Source organism: Ochotona princeps, chromosome 26 (genome assembly GCF_030435755.1).
Source record: "Ochotona princeps isolate mOchPri1 chromosome 26, mOchPri1.hap1, whole genome shotgun sequence".
In the NCBI taxonomy this organism is placed as follows: domain Eukaryota; kingdom Metazoa; phylum Chordata; class Mammalia; order Lagomorpha; family Ochotonidae; genus Ochotona; species Ochotona princeps.
In genome coordinates this window covers 30,413,485-30,429,536 of record NC_080857.1, presented here as the reverse complement: position 1 = coordinate 30,429,536, position 16,052 = coordinate 30,413,485, and the positions used below count along the sequence as shown (strand labels likewise).

Here is a 16,052-nt window from a genome sequence, read left to right as displayed (position 1 = left end):
TGGAAGATCTCTCTCTCTCTCCCTTTCTCCTTCCGTAACTCTGTCTTTCCAATAAATAATATTTATCTTTATTTTTTAAAATAATATTTATCTTTAAAAAATGAAAAAAGAGGGAGATATCTGGTTCTCACTCCCAAATGGCCACAACAGTTGGAGTTGGGTCAGGCTAAACTCCATCTTGACGTCCCATTTGGGTGGCATTAACTCAAGTACCTGAACTATCACCACCTGTTCCAAGGTGTGTTAGAAGCACCTGGATTGGAAGAAGAGCAGCCAGGGAATTGGCACTCTGGTATAGGGTATGGTGATTGTAATGGCTGTGCCACAACACCTGCTCTAGACGGTACCGTTCCTGAAAGAGCTGCGTGATTGTTAACCACTTTCATTACAGGACTACTAACAAGCCTTATGGTTATAGTAAGGGACTTAATAATACCCATCCTGGTTAATAATAGTCTTAAATTGTTTTGTTTCATTTTCTATATTTTAGTTATTCCGAAGCTGGTGGCTGGGAGAAGACCTGAAATGGGCTAACTTGGAAGTGGGATTCAGTTGCTATCCTATAGCATCGCAATATCCTGAGATATTAATGTGGCTGTGACATCTGGTTCTAGGACAAGCTTATATAACCTTTTGGGGCTTACACTGGGGATCTGATTAGATGAAGAGGTAAGGAAAAGACCTCAAATTCGTTGATGCCTGTTGCCAGAATACCTCAAATAACTTGTGAAAGACTGCATTGAAGATGCTTATTTTGGTGTAATATATTTTTATGTTCATGTATATGACGAGTCTTCAAAAAATTTGTGAAAATGCTTATTATGAAAAAAAAACTGCAGGCATTTAAAAATATTTTTGCACCAAAATAACTTTCACTTTTAAGTCCAATTTCTCTGAGAGTTTTATTTAGTGTCCCCCAAGAATCAGTTAGCTCATAAGACTGTTTATCACTGCCAAGTGTCAGGCTGGCTAGCTGAGGTCCCTGGCACGAGGAGGTTTACAGCGTGTGTGTGTGTGTGTGTGTGTGTGTGTGTGTGTGTGGCGGGCTGTGGGCCTGAGGAGGCACTATGCCCTGCTTGAGTGCGTCCCACTACAGTCACTGTGCATCATTATAATGGTTTGAGTGTGTACTCGAAGTTCATGTATTAGAAGCTTATGCCCTAGTGCAACAGTGCTCAAAGGCAGGGCTCTTTAAGAAGGTTGTAAGGGCTCTGCTTTCGTGAGGCTGAACTTAGATTACAGAACAAGTATTCTTGATAAGGATGAGTTTGCCCCCTTCCCCTTGGCTCCCCACGTGATATTTTTGGACACTATGATGCAGCAAGAAGGCCCCTCATCAAATGCCAGGGTAGCGCTCTGGCACTTTCTAGTCTTCCAAACCAGTAGTCAATAGCTTTCTGTCCTTTCTGTCTCAGATGTTTTGTCATAGTGACACAGCCAGGATTCGAACTCGTGCTTGAATAGGATGCTGGCATTGCAGGCAGTCATTTAACCTGTGCTACAATAACTTGTCACTGTGTATATGCTTTTTTTTCAAAGATTCATGTATTTTTGATCAGAAAGGCAGATTTACAGAGAGAAGGAGAGCTAGAAAGATCTTCCTTCTGCTGGTTCACTCCCAAAGTGGCTGAAGTGGTGGTTCAAAGCCAGGAGCCAGGAGCCTCTTCTGGGTCTCCCACACGGGTGAAGGGTCCCAAGGCTCTGGGCCGTCCTCGACTGCTTTCCCAGGCCACAAGCAGGGAGCTGGAAGAGAAGTGAAACAGCTGGGATATGAGCTGGTGTCAATATGGGATCCCGGTGCATGCAAGGCAAAGAATTAAGCCACTAGGCTACCCCTGGCCCCAATGGCGTATATTTAGCTTCATTTTTCTTTTTGGAAAAGTTGGAGTAAAGGAATCAAGATGAAAGAAGACACCATTGGAAATGTAATTATGTGTAAGAGCTTACCAAATTACTTCACTGATCCAGGGAAGAAGCGGACATAATTGTTCAGGGCAAGTGTGTAGCCAATGAGTCCTTCTGAGACTCTTCCTGCTTCCTGTACTCTCCCTCCTGTGACAGGTGAAGACAGGACCCTGTCTACTGTATACGGCTAACTATTCTTCTCAAGGAAAGCTGTCAGGCTGGTGCCTGAGGCAAGCTGTAGCTGGCTCCTTGGTAGAAAGAATTCTCGTATTTTTTCAGACCAGAGACTGTACTAATTTTTCCATAGAATCATTTTATTTAATGGCTCCAACAACTGAAGCTCCACTTTGTTGAATCTCATATTTTGACAGTGGGAAAAGGCCTAATGGTTTTCTTTCTCTTGCTTTTTTTCATCAGTTGATCTTAAAGAAGAGAGAGCAAGAGGGAGAAACGAATGAGAGTACCCGCATTAATATCATTTACTCCAACCCATGGTTTTGTGATGGGGACAGCTTTCAAGCCATCAACTAAAAACCAAACAAGTAAATGAAGCCTTGGTCAACCACAATAAAGGCTGAATCATCTTCCTGTTCTCCCCAGGGGATAGCACATTACAAAACCCTTACTTTATGAAGAACTTGTTCTAGACTATATGCTAAGTGTAATATTATACGTAAGAGAGGAAAAAGAGGTGCCATGGGTAGTGAACTGATAAGTTATATGATGTTGCATTTCCATTGCTTGTGATATTTTCAACCTTTTAAAATTTGAAAATGTGATTTTAATCCTAACTTCTTTTGTTTATTTCGTGTCAGGAACTATTTCCTTCGATAGCAAAATTCTATAAGGTTCATGTCATGTGAAACGCGGTGCTTCCCAGAGTGAATGGCGTTCTTCACATTTTACAGATCAGAAAATGGAAGCTTGCACGTGATCACACAGCTGGGAGATAGAAGAGTTGACATAACACGAAGCGGAAATTACCTGTCCTTCTGAAACCTTGTGCGAACTAAAGATTCATAAGCACAAAGAGGTGATTGTTCTTCTAAACTATAATAGGTTATTGGATAAACGTTAGCAGCAATGGGTGTGTGTGTGTGTGTGTGTGTGTGTATCACTCAGACAATGAGGAAAAAAAGACACAGATGAACATGATACACTGTTTAGGAATATGTGTTCAGTGGTGTGCTGGGAAATGCCTGGCTCTAGTTTGGAAAAAAGTCATGATTATTTTCTAATTCTTATGGTGTCAGCGCTTTTACATGGCTTCCTTTCGCGTTATTATTTTAACCGCTGCTTGGAGAACGTTACGTATGTTTAGCAGAAGGATCAAAGAATGTAGGGAAGACAAAGAATCCAATGGCTGGTATTATTTAACCGTTATCTTTTCTGGGTACAGCACAGTTCTTTAAAAACATTTTATCCTGGGCAAATTTTAAATGTACAAGACAACAATTGTAAGGTGGTATTACAAAGAGTTCCTACACATTTTTTTAGTCCCTTTCCCAGTATTATCTCATAAAAGTATCTTTGTCACAATTAATGGGTCACAGCTTTCTGTGATTTCTAAATCCAAAGCCATTTTATCTCCCCATCCTTACAGCATCCAATAATCAATATTCTGTGTTCAAGTTGAGTTTTAAAATATAGTTTAATTTCCACGGATAATGGAGAAAATGTGATATTTGACTTTCTGCATCTGACTTATTTCACTCAATATGATGTCTTCCAATTTTAATTTTGTTTTAAATGATGAGATTTAATTCTTTTTAATGGGGGAATAAGATTACATAGTGTATAAATATCACATATTCTTTGTCCATTCATCTGATAATGGACAATTGCTTGATTCCATAATTTGTCTATTGTGAGTTGTGCTAACATAATCGTGTTTGAACAGGTAACTTTTTGTTATAATGAATTCATGCCTTTGATAAATATGAAGATTGGCAGATAATATGGAAGGTCCATTTCTAGTTTTTTTAAAAAAGATGCACTTGAAAGTCAGTGGTACAGTGGGAGAGAGATATAGATACACACATAAATACACAATGAGAGAAAGAGAAAAGAGAAAGAGAGAGAGAGAGAGAGAGAGAGAGAATAGCTTCCATCCACTGGCTCACTTCCCAATTGGCTGCACTGGCCAGGGCACAGCCAGGTCAAAACATCACGAGTACCCAAGAGCCATCGCCATCCCCCCTCCATTTTTTTTTTAATGTTTGAAGTAAGATCATATTGTCTAGGCGTGGTAAAATAGCAGTATTTTAAACTATATACCAAGTGACATATCCTCACAGTTCTTGTACTCTCTCTGTATATTAATTACCATAAATGGGATAAAATGTGATATTTGTCTTTTGGGGTCTGGTTTATTTCACTTGGAAGATGTCCTGGTGCAACCATTTTGCTGCAAATGCCTGTGTTCCAGTCTATTCAATGGCTAATGTGCGTGTGTGCGTGTGTGTGTGTATCAACCTTCCCAGGGCAATGGCTCTGATCAATAAAGACCTTTAGTTGTCCATTGGCTTCAATTAAATCAACATCTTTTGACAGTCCCCAGATCAATGCAATGAATAATCACTCTCCAGGGAATTAAATAAGTTTTCTGACTCTCATGGTCTGACCTCAAAGGCTTGGCTGCAGGTCACACCAGGACAAAGCTTCAGAGTGTGGGCAGGCAGTGAGGGCCAGGCAATGCTCTTGAACGTGATGGAGTACCTGCCTTTTGTTCATTTCTGAACTGGATTACTTGTTTCGTTGCTGAGTTTCTTCAGCTCCTTACATATTCTGGATAGTAATTCTTTATCAGACACATACTTTGCTAATATTTTCTCCTATTCTGTCATTGCCTCATCATTTTATATTTTTGGTGTGCAGAAGCCTCTTAGCTTGATGCAAACCCATGTTTGGTTTTTCTTTTATTGGCTTTGCTTCTTGGGTCTTATCCAAGATGACCTAGTCTAGGATAATTTCTTGCAGTGTTTTCCACATATGTTTCTCTAGTAATTTGACAATGTCAAATCCTAACTTTAGTTCTCTGATCCACTGTATGCTGCTTTTAGTATAGAGTATGAAATGTGGACTTTGTTTTAAACTTCTGCATGTGGAAATCCAAATTTCCCCAAAAAATTTTTTGATAGAGACTGTCCCTTTTTACTGGGAATGATTTTAGCTCATTTGTTAAAGACTGACTGATTGAATACACATGCATTCATTTCTGGGATTTCTGTTTTGTTCCACTTGTTTCGTGTCTGTTTTTATGCCACTACGGGGATGTTTTGGTTACAACAGATCTGTAGTGTGTATTGAAACTTCCAGCTTTGTTTAAATGTTACACATCTTTGACGACGAAGGGTCTTTTGTATTTTGATATGAATTTTAGGATCGACTGTTCCAGATCTATGAATCACATCTTTGGTATTTTTATTGGGATCACATTGAATCTGTGAATTACTTTGGGTTATATGGATATTCTGATGTTAATTCTCCAATCTGTGAGCATGAAAAACGTTTTCCCCTTCTATTTCTTTCATTAATATTTTGTGATTTTCATTGTAGATAGCTTTCACATCCTTGATTAAATTCATCCCTAGGCATTTGGATATTTTTAGCTAATGTGAGTGGGACTGATCTTACAAGATCTTTCCCAGCCAAGGTGCTATTGATTTTTTTTGTGTGTGTGTTAATCTTATATGCTGCAACTTTGGTGAATTCTCTTATGATTTCTAACTGTCTCCTAGTGGAGTGATGTGGTTCTCCTACAAAAAGGATCGTGTCATCTGAAACCAGTGATAATTTGTCTTTTTCATTTCCAATTTATATTCCTTTGGCTTCTTTTTCTTGCCTAATGTCCCTGGCTGAAGTTTCCAGAATTTTGCTTTGAATCACAGTGGTGAGAAGCGACATCTTGTCCAGTTCTGGATCCTAGTGAAAACCTTCCCAGCCTTCTCCCACCCATCAGGGTGCTGGTGTGTCATGTATCGCTTTAACTGTGGTGAGGTGTGCTTCAGCTATACCAAATTTTAAAGGTTTTTGGAAATCAAAGGATGTTGTATTTTATCCAATGTGTTCTTTGCATCTCTTGGAATAATCACAGTTTTATCCTTATTGTTTTGGATGTGATATGTCACAATAGTTTTGTGTGTGCTGGACCCTTTTCGTAACTCAGGAGTAAATTCTATACTTGGTCAGAATGGATGATTTTTTTTTTTTTCATGTGTTGCTGGATTCTATTTCCTAGTGTTTTGTTGAGGATTTTTGCACTTGAACGTGCATCAGGGCTATTTGCTTGTAATTCTCTTTCGTTGTTGTGGCATTCTCTAGTTTTGGAATGAATGAGATAGAATGAGTCTTGGGGATGGCATCATGGTATGTAAGTTAAGCCTCTACAGTAGTGCTGACATCACATTTGGGTGCCAGTGCATGTCCCTGCAGCTCTGCTCCCAGTGCGGCTCCCTCCTGTGGCCTGAGGAAGCAGCAGAGGATAATCCAAGTACTTGTGCCCACGAACCCACTGCTGGCTCCTGCTTCCGGATGAACTTGACTGTGGCCATTGTGGCTGTTTAAGAACTGGGCCAGCTGATGGAAGATCTCTCTGTCTATAAATCAGCCTTTCAAATAGAATTTGAAAACCATAAACATTTTTAAAATTAGTGTTTTCAGACTCCATTTCAATTGTTTTAATGATTTATGAAGAATTGGGAGAATTGGATCCAGTACATTAGCCTAGCGGCTAAAGTCCTCGCCTTGAACGTACCGGGATCCCAGATGGGCGCCGGTTCTAATCCCGGCAGCTCCACTTCCCATCCAGCTCCCTGCTTGTGGCCTGGGAAAGCAGTCAAGGACGGCCCAGAGCCTTGGGACCCTGCACCCGCGTGGGAGACCCGGAAGAAGCTCCTGGATCCTGACTTCGGATTGGCTCAGCTCCAACTGTTGCAGTCCCTCGGGGAGTGAACCAACCAAAGAGTTCTTGTTTTATTACATTTCAATATGTATCTTTTAGCAATAATGCAGATATTTGTCACTTCAAAAGCATTGGTGGATTGGGAACACAACTCATGGCATCAATTTGACATTTTATTATATTTTCTTTTTAAAAATTTATTTATTTTAATTGGAAAGACAGATTTATAGAGAGAAGAAGAGATGCAAAGATCTTCCATCTGCTGGTTCACTCCCCGTGTGGCCACAGTGGCTGAAGCTGAGCTGAGCTGAAGCCAGGAGTCAGGAGCTTCTTCTAGGCCTTCCAAGTGGGTGCAGGTCCCAAGGCTTTGGGCCGTCCTTCCTGCTTTCCCAGGCCACAAGCAGGGAGTTGGATGGGAAGTGGAGCAGGTGGGACACAAGCTAGCACCCATATGGGATCCTGAGCATGAGAGGTTGGGATTTCGCCACTGAGCCCTTGTCCTGAGCTGTCAATGTATTTTCTAAAACAGAGGTGTTCAGAAAGTTATTCAAGCTTATAATTGCCTAGATTAACCCAAGGAAAAAGAAGTGATATGTCTTTAGCTGTTGCTACATTCTGTGTTAAAGCAAGAATTTACCTCCTACAGTATTCTTACTGAAAGTCCAATCACAACAAGGTTTACCTTTACCTCAATTTATAATTACATTATGTCAATATGTCATCGTGGAGCCAGTGACATAAGGTATCTGTGTCTTATTTGTATAAAAAATAACCAATAATTTTATTATATATTTTAGAGATTATTTGTTTGAAAGTCTGCGAGACATGAGAGGTAGAGACAGAGACCTCCCTCCCAAGCCCAGATGCCTGCAGCAGCTGGAGTCGGAACAGACAATACCAGGAAGTCATAAATCAGTTTCCCATATGGCAGTCAGGAACACAAACAGTGCTGGAGCCATTACTGCTGCTGGCCAGGGTGCACATTGGAACAGGAAGCTAAGCAGGACTCAACCCTGGGCATGGCATTCCAAGCACTGTTTTCATTGCTGCATTAAATGCCTTCCCCTAAGCTGTGAGTTTCTTAGCAAAGCAAATAGAACTATTGGTAGCATGCTTAGAAAGTAATATTTTATTACGTTCTGGTTTGGGATTAAATAACACTTAAACTTCAGACGATTTTGCAGATTTGAATGCAGTTATTTCCATACTTGTGCTAACATTAGCACTGTAGATAACCGGATGCATCAAACCCCAAACTGAGTCAGAGAATGGTGGCTCTGAGGTGTGTGGAGCTGGTCTCCCCAACTCTGCCTGCACGGCTCACTCTGCTGTCTGTCTCCCATCCATATTGAGATTTCCACCCCCCCACCTGAATCTGTAAAACTACGAGGCAGGCTATGAGCAGTAAAAGTCTCACTGGGGAGATACTTCTAAAAAAAATAAGTGTTCTTAAAATGTTTGCTGAAACATTAAATACACAATATGAACAAAGTCCACAGCACATCGTCTAGCCATCCGGAAGGACCAAGGAAGGTTTTCCCTTTGTGCGATATAACCCCGACCTCTGCGCAGAACAATGGAAGAGGAAATCTCTGTCTCCACTGTGAATGAGCAAGCCAGAAAAGCTGGGTTCTGGTGATGTTCAGCTGCTTGCTCCCAGGATACAGCGCAGGATGCCCCGGATCATTTAGGAGCAGGTGGCCACCCAACAAATTATGCACAGATAGTCATTCTAGAAAACATTTAAGCCCACGTCCTTGGGCCCCTGCCACCTAGGTGAGAGAGCGAGATCCAGCTCCTGGCTCCTGCCCCCTGGCTCCTAACTCCTGGCTCCTGGCTCCTGCCCCCTGGCTCCTAACTCCTGGCTCCTGGCTTCTGGCCCCTGGCTCCTGACTCCTGGCTCCTGGCCCCTGCCTCCTGGCTCCTGACTCCTGGCTCTGGCTCCTGGCTCCTGGCTCTGGCTCCTGGCCCCTGGCCCCTGGCTCCTGATTTCTGGTTCCTGGTTCCTGGCTCCTAGCTCCTGGCTCTGGCTCCTGGCTCCTGGCTCCTGACTCCTGGCTCCTGCCCTCTGGCTCCTGACTCCTGGCTCCTGACTCCTGCCCCCTGGCTCCTAACTCTTGGCTCCTGACTCCTGGTTCCTGGCTCCTGGCTCCTGGCTCCTGGATCCTGGCCCCTGGCTCCTGGCTCTGGCTCCTGGCCCCTGGCTCTGGCTCCTGGCTCCTGGCTCCTGGCTCCTGACCCTGGCTACTGGCTCCTGGCTCCTGGTTCCTGGCTCCTGGTTCTGGCTCCTGGCTCCTGGCTCCTGGCCCTGGCTCCTGACTCCTGGCTCTGGCTCCTGGCTCCTGGCCCCTGGCTCCTGACTCCTGGTTTCTGGTTCCTGGTTCCTGGCTCTGGCTCCTGGTCCCTGGCCCCTGGTTCCTGGTTTCTGGTTCCTGGTTCCTGGCTCCTAGCTCCTGGCTCTGGCTCCTGGCCCCTGGCCCCTGGCCCCTGGCTCCTGGTTTCTGGCTCCTGGCTCCTGGCTCTGGCTCCTGGCTCCTGGCCCCTGGCTCTGGCTCCTGGCTCCTGGTTTCTGGCTCCTGCTTCCTGGCTCCTGGCCCAGCACTGGCTGGCATTGAGACTATTTCGGGAGTGATCCAGCAGATGGAAGATCTATCTTTTTGTCTCTCCCTTACTCTGCCTTTTAAATAAATAATTCTTTTAATAAGAGATGGATGATGAATTAAAAAATGGAACACCACACAAAGGAATATCATTTGTTGATATAAATGAATGTTCTATACAGCCACTAAAAGACATTGAATCACTTGAAATGCATATTGCTAAGTCAAAAAAGACAGACTGAAGGGGCTCAATACTGTTTGATTTCATTTTTATGCCATTCTGGAAAAGGTAAAATCACAGAGATTGCTAGTGGTTTATGAGGCTGAGTTGTGATGGGATGGGGAACAGGGTGACGGACAGAAATCTGGGGCCACCCCCTTTGCTTGGTGAGGCTATACTAAGAAGCATTTTGTGGAAAAGCTTAGACCTGTCATACTTGGGTGAACAAGAAGGTTCTTTCCAGAAAGGCCTTGTTCCATCGCAACTGGAGCTCTGTCCGTTCTGGGGAGAGCATCTTTCCAACACTTTTGCTCAGTGTGATTCCTTTGTACCAAGGAGATTCCTACCAGCAGGACCAGGGCCAGTTGTTCCTGACGGAAGTGAACTAGTTCAATCTCTCGTGGTGTTTTCCCCAGCCAACTACATCAAACTCCTGAACTTCCTCCTTTGCTTTCCTATTTGTCTTCGTACCCTGCTCTTCAGTGGGTCTCGCGAGTGGCCAAAGAACACTTTCTCTGTGGGAAGATCTTGATTCATGTCACTTTGCACGGATGGATTGCCAAGCTGTGTCCCTGCTCACCGAGCTTTAGCCCTCCAAGGCTGCCATCCCGCATGGCTGCAGAGGGCTGCAGGTGCAGTGACAGGAGGAGTGTGGATTTAGCATGGAGCAGACAGGGCCAACAGCAGGGGCCGAGCGCCCTCTCTCGGCTCATGAGGCTCTATCCACAGCAACTGTGCCTTTCTGATGCGGATAGGTCACACTTCTGAGCTGGGAGCCTGGTGTCTTCCGCCTCCGTGCAGGGCAATTACCCTGACTTGACCGCAGGGAGAGTCATTTGTTCAGTGTGACTTTGCTGACTGGAAGCAAGGCACTATGTTCTGTGTTTCCTGCCTTTGGGACTCTGGTGGTCACCCGGGCTCCAACCGCCTGCCGTCTTCTGCCTTGGGTTTGCATGGTAAACAAGCCAGTTTCTTATTTCTTCGCTAACCTTTTATTTTGGTAAGTGTGACAATTATTTCTTGGAACCATTCTCTGTCAGTTTCAGGTGTGGTAGGCTTTCCTGTTTCTACTTAAATTTTTTTTAAATTTTAGTCGTAAGTAGTCAAATTTGTTGTGATGTTTATTGCTAGAAAATAGAAGATGATTATGTCTCAAAAAAAAATCCTAGTGTTTTTCAGAGATATTTAAGCACAGCTTGTATTCAATAGTTAAAGGGCAGTGGGAGCATACTTCCTCATGTAGTTCCTTTTTGTGCCTATGGATCTGCACTTCAAAAATGGACTTAGGCAAAAAGCTGAGCAAGCAAGCTAAGGTTTTCAGAAATGTACTGTTTGTTGGGCTTTAATTCTGAAAGTATAAGACCTGTTCCAACCAGAAGTGGGAGAAAGGTTGTACAGACAACAGTGCAGCCTCCACATGGTATCGCAGGAGGTGGAGACTGGTGAGCCAGGAGGTGGGGTTGCAGAGACCATGGTGGAAATCTAACTTAAGAACCCAGACCTGGAACTCGCTGGAGGGAGAGGCACAAGTGACTGCAAACAAAGCTGTGTACCAACTGCAGTAAGTAAAACTGAGCTGTAGACCTGTGGGTGATAGAGCTTAAAAAACCTGCCCCAAGGAGAAGAATCTGATAACCAGAAGTACAATGACCAAAAGCAAAAGAAGAGACAGAGGCACAATGAATATTACTGAAGACTCCCCTGCAAAGGAGCAAAACCCTTTGCCAACCTCAGAGTTCACTGAGGAAGACATCGAGAAACGGGGGGATACAGAACTCAAAACACTTGTTATAAAACTTCTTATCAACAGTGAGAAGCATATAAGGCAGGTCTTCAAGGAATACAAAGAATATGTCACACTGGAAATGAATCAAATGAAAGCTGATATATCAGAAATGAAGAATACAGTGGAGCAAATGAAAAGTACAATGGAGAGTCTCCAAAATATAATGAAGCAAGCAGAAGAAAGAATCTCAAAATTAGAAGACATTTCCTGTCACCAGGGGGAAAAAACAAAAATCTGGACGCAGAGCTGGTTCAGGCCCTCCCCACCCCCCCAAAAAAAGTATTCAAGAATTGAAAGACATGAATAAGAGGCCAAACTTAAGAGTTATGGGAGTCATAGAAGGTGCAGAAAGAGAAATTGGGTTTAAAATGTATTTAATGAAATAGTAAGGAAAATTTTCCCTAATCTAGAGAAAGAATTGGGAAATAACATACAGGAGGGGCACAGAACTCCCAACAGGCTTGACTAAAAATGCTCTTCACCACGACACATGATAATCCAGCTCTCTTCAACTGAGCAGAAGGAAAAGATCCTTAAATGTACACATGAAAAAAATCAACTAACATATAGAGGAATGATAATGAAACTCACAGGACACCTCTCACAGGAAACTCTACAGGCAAGAAGAGAATGGAGCGATAGATTCCAGACTGTAAAAGCAAAAAAATTGACGGCCCAGGATAACACACCCAGCAAAACTTTCTTTCGTCTTTGAAAATAAAATAAAAATTTTCCACAGTCAAGGAAAGTTAAAAGAATATTCCTCTTTCAAACCTGCCCTACAAATGATACTTCAAAATGTTCTCTTGACAGAGAAAATGAATAGTGCCCACCAAAACCAAAGGCAAATGCGAAGAACATTCCAGCAAAATAACAACAGAAGACTAGATCAATGAAAAACCCATTGTGACAATGACAGGACCAAATTACCACCCATTCACATTAACTCTGAATGTAGATGGCTTAAACTCATCAATCAAACGTCATAGATTAGAAGACTGAATTAAAAACAAAACCCATCTATTTGTTGCCTATGGATGACACATTTCACCAATAAAGGTCAGTGGAAAGTGTATCACATGGATTTTGATTTTTTTGTTAGTTTCATCTCTTCAAAACATTTTCTTCTGATTAAATTCTTCAGTGACTCATAGATCATAGAGTAGCATCATTTTCTTCAAGAAGGTTCTTGATTTTCTTTTTCATTTCTTCAGCGACACATTAGTCATCCAGTAGCATGTTATTTTACTTCATGGTGTTGTTAATTTCTTTTTTTCTTCCTATTGTTGGGTTTGTTTTGTGGCTTTTCATTTAAGGGGATGTATAGTAACTGTGTAATGGAGACTATCATATCTAGCAGCATGTTGTTTAACTTCATGGCATTGTAAATTTCATTTTTCTTCCTATTGTTGATTTTGTACTGTGGCTTTTCATTTAAGGGGATGTAGAATAACTGTAATGGAGACTATCATATCCAGATGTGAGGATACAATGCAGTATGTATCTCTATTTCCAGACAAAGAAGGACTTAAAATGAAACTGTTTACTCTATCCTGACAATAGGATGCTGGACTCTCTGCCATTGTCCATGCCCGCAATGATGGACGTATGACTGTGTATGAAGAACTACACAATAGTAATGATATAGGGGAACTCAGGGAGGGAGGAGGGAATTGGGGAGGGGGTAAGAGAAATCCCAGGGCCGATGGAACTGTATCATAAAATAGTAATAATAAAAAAGAAGCAAAATTTTAAAAAATTAAAAAAGAAAGAATGAAATTCTACCACTTATGCCAGATTAGATGCAATTGAGGTACATAGGTTTGAGCCAAATAAGTTAGATGCAGAAAGACAAATAACATGTATTCTCCCTTTTGTGTGGCAGCTGAAATTAAAACTTATAAAGTCAGAAATCAACAACAGGAAATACCTGTGTGCATCAGTGTTGCTGCAATTATATTTGTCAAATTTTGATATATATATTTGTCAAACCAATGTTTAAGCAGGTTGCATGACTGTGTTCGCCTAGGTTTTTAAAAAAGTAAAAGAATGTTCTAGTACATTACAATGATCTATGATTATTTAAAATTTTATTGCATATGAATGAAATGGTCATCCTTCCACTTGAATATTTTTATAGGCCTTGCCGATATTACCACTAAGCTTTTTACTTATTTCCTTTTTTAAGGGATCAATAATCCCTTGGTTGTAATATTAGTTAACTAAATTAGAGAGAGGAAGGAAGGGAGGATGGAAGGAAAGAAGGAAGGAATGAAGGAGGGAGGGAGTCAGGAAGGAAGGAAAGAAGGGAAAAAAAGAAATATTGCATTCTTAGAATTTGGTGATGAACTGCATTGAGTCTATTTTCTTTGTATTAACATGACATTAACATAGAATTAAGTATTAAAAAAAATAAAATGGAGAATGAAGGAGGGAAGATTGAACAGAAAGAATATAGATGGGGCAGACAAACATGTTTAAATTTCATCGTTGGAGGTCACTGCGAGGTATTTGACCAGAAGCAATATTTCTTGAAGGTTCAACTGTCTGCGATAGATACGAAGAGCTGCAAGGGTGAGGGTACTGAACTCATCAGTTAAAGGACCAAAAATGCTGACCAGGACTGGACGACAGGACCTAGGAGAGGAGATAAGGAACAGGATGTACCAGCCAACTGATTTATCCGGCCACGTTTGGTATCTGAACAATTGCCTAGGAATGCAGAAAGAGCAAAGGAGGGCAATGTAGCAGGTTGTTGGAGAGTCATCACTGCGTTTGTGACGATTGAACAGCTTAGTGTGTGGGGACTGAGCAGAGTCTGAGCAGGAATTGCAGAGGAGACCACAGCAGACACTTTCTGTCGGGAAAGCGCAGTGACTCCCCAGTGTTTGAACCCACAGCAAGTCGGCTGGCCAAAGGCCAGAGAGAAGCCCATTTGCAGTTCTCGCCAGGCTGGCCCTGCATAACCAGCAAGTGCTCCGAGCTTCCACTCGGCCCCAAAGAATGGCCTCGGCGATCTGAGGATGTACTGGACTCTTCCGATACTGATCGATAATTCCAGCAGTCCACAAAGCGAGCTGCTTGCTGAAGCGAGCGGTCACCTAGCAACCCTGGACAGCGGCAGTTAAGAGGTGGGTCAGGGCGTCTCCTAGCAACGGAGAACAACACTGGGCCGGGATGCGCAGGCGGTTAGCTGCCCGCGTTGCACTGGGTCTGCAGAGCCGCTCCCGTGGCACCTCTTGGCAGGTAAAGGCAGGTCCCGCCGATTGGAACAACCCCCGGCAAAGGCTCCGACAAAACTTGCCCAAAGGAGAAGGGTCAGCTCGGGGGGCGCCTGCTGGGGGAACTGAGCCGACACTGTTTGGGGCTGATCCTGTCTGAGGCCCGCCTTGTTAAGCAGTCCAGTGGGTTTCCTGGGCATTCTGTAGTTTCCCATTTGCGAGGGCCGAAGTGAGACCCAAGAGAGGATCTGAGGGTCTGAGATTACATTTCTTGATAGCAACTTGGGAAGTGGGCCCCGACTTGCCCTACTCTGCTTTCTCCCCTTTGAGCCATTTTGAGACACATCTCTGTTAGAAAATACTGAGGTTGTAGTCGAAGTCCAGGAAGGAGAACTAAAAACGGGGGGAAAAACTGTGACTCTAGTAATCCGGAAGATGCACATTTAAAACTTATTTGTTCTGTCTTCCAATGGCCTGAATTTTTTCACTCAGCTATTTTTATATTCGAAATATGTCCTTCAGAAACCGTCGGCATTGGGAGTGAAAAATGTGTCCATGGGTGTTGGACATGGCAACTTTAATAATCCCAGAAAATCGGAGTATAATGGACTTGAAGCTATTATTCAAATGGCATAATACGCTAATCCTTTGAAGATGATTAAGGCAGTACATGGACACTTATAATTCAATAATGTGTCGCTTCATTTCAGGATTTGTTAGGGAAACGATTCTAAGGCAAGAAGGTGACAATAAGGGATAGAAAAGAGATCCGATGGTAAAAATAACTCGGAATGCACACACACACACACAAAGAACTGCATACAATTGGCACTTCTTTTCCTAAGCTTACCCGTGAATGACTGTTCTTTTGTGAACTGTATTCTTTGTTTCCCAAATTCTTTGCAACGAAATGTACTGCTGTTGTAAGGAATACACATTCAACTCAAGAGCTCCTTGCGTCTGTCTCGTATCAGTGAGTTCCTGTCTCCATCTTCCCTGATAGACCCAGCACAGAGATAAAACACATAACGCTTCTAGTGTCGCAGGATTACCTGGCACCAACTCTGCTATCACAAGTACTGTTCGCTGAACAACTCCAGTTCTGCCCTCCTGATCAGGCAGCCACTCAAAGACACTGTTCTGGAATAGGAAGAAAGAGTTTGTAAATGAAAATTAGACACACGTGTAACTGAACTACTTTCTCAAATATTATAAGATGATTTTTTAAGTAAAAGTTTGTTAAATCTTGGCATTAGTTATAAAATCTATGAACTCATTTATTCCTGAAGAATAATCATGTGATAGAATCCCATTTGTCCAAAATAGTTTCTATGTGTCTGTCTGAAATATTTTAGGCACAATGTTTAGGACCTGTGCATTTTCCATATGCTGATTGTGAAAGATGGTTGAGCTGCAG

General features: G+C 42.6%; 1 protein-coding gene across 5 annotated transcripts in view; it reads left to right on the top strand.

The window, feature by feature from the left end:
- The first annotated feature begins 14,401 nt into the window (after positions 1-14,401).
- The window catches only part of ARMC3 (armadillo repeat containing 3), a 48,321-nt gene continuing 46,670 nt past the window's right edge, over positions 14,402-16,052 (top strand). For 3 of the 5 annotated variants that reach the window (XM_058655303.1, XM_004597644.3, XM_058655300.1), the window contains exon 1: positions 14,560-14,660. The gene's annotated coding sequence lies outside the window, so the exon portion shown is untranslated. The other 2 variants (XM_058655301.1, XM_058655302.1) reach the window with 2 other exon arrangements.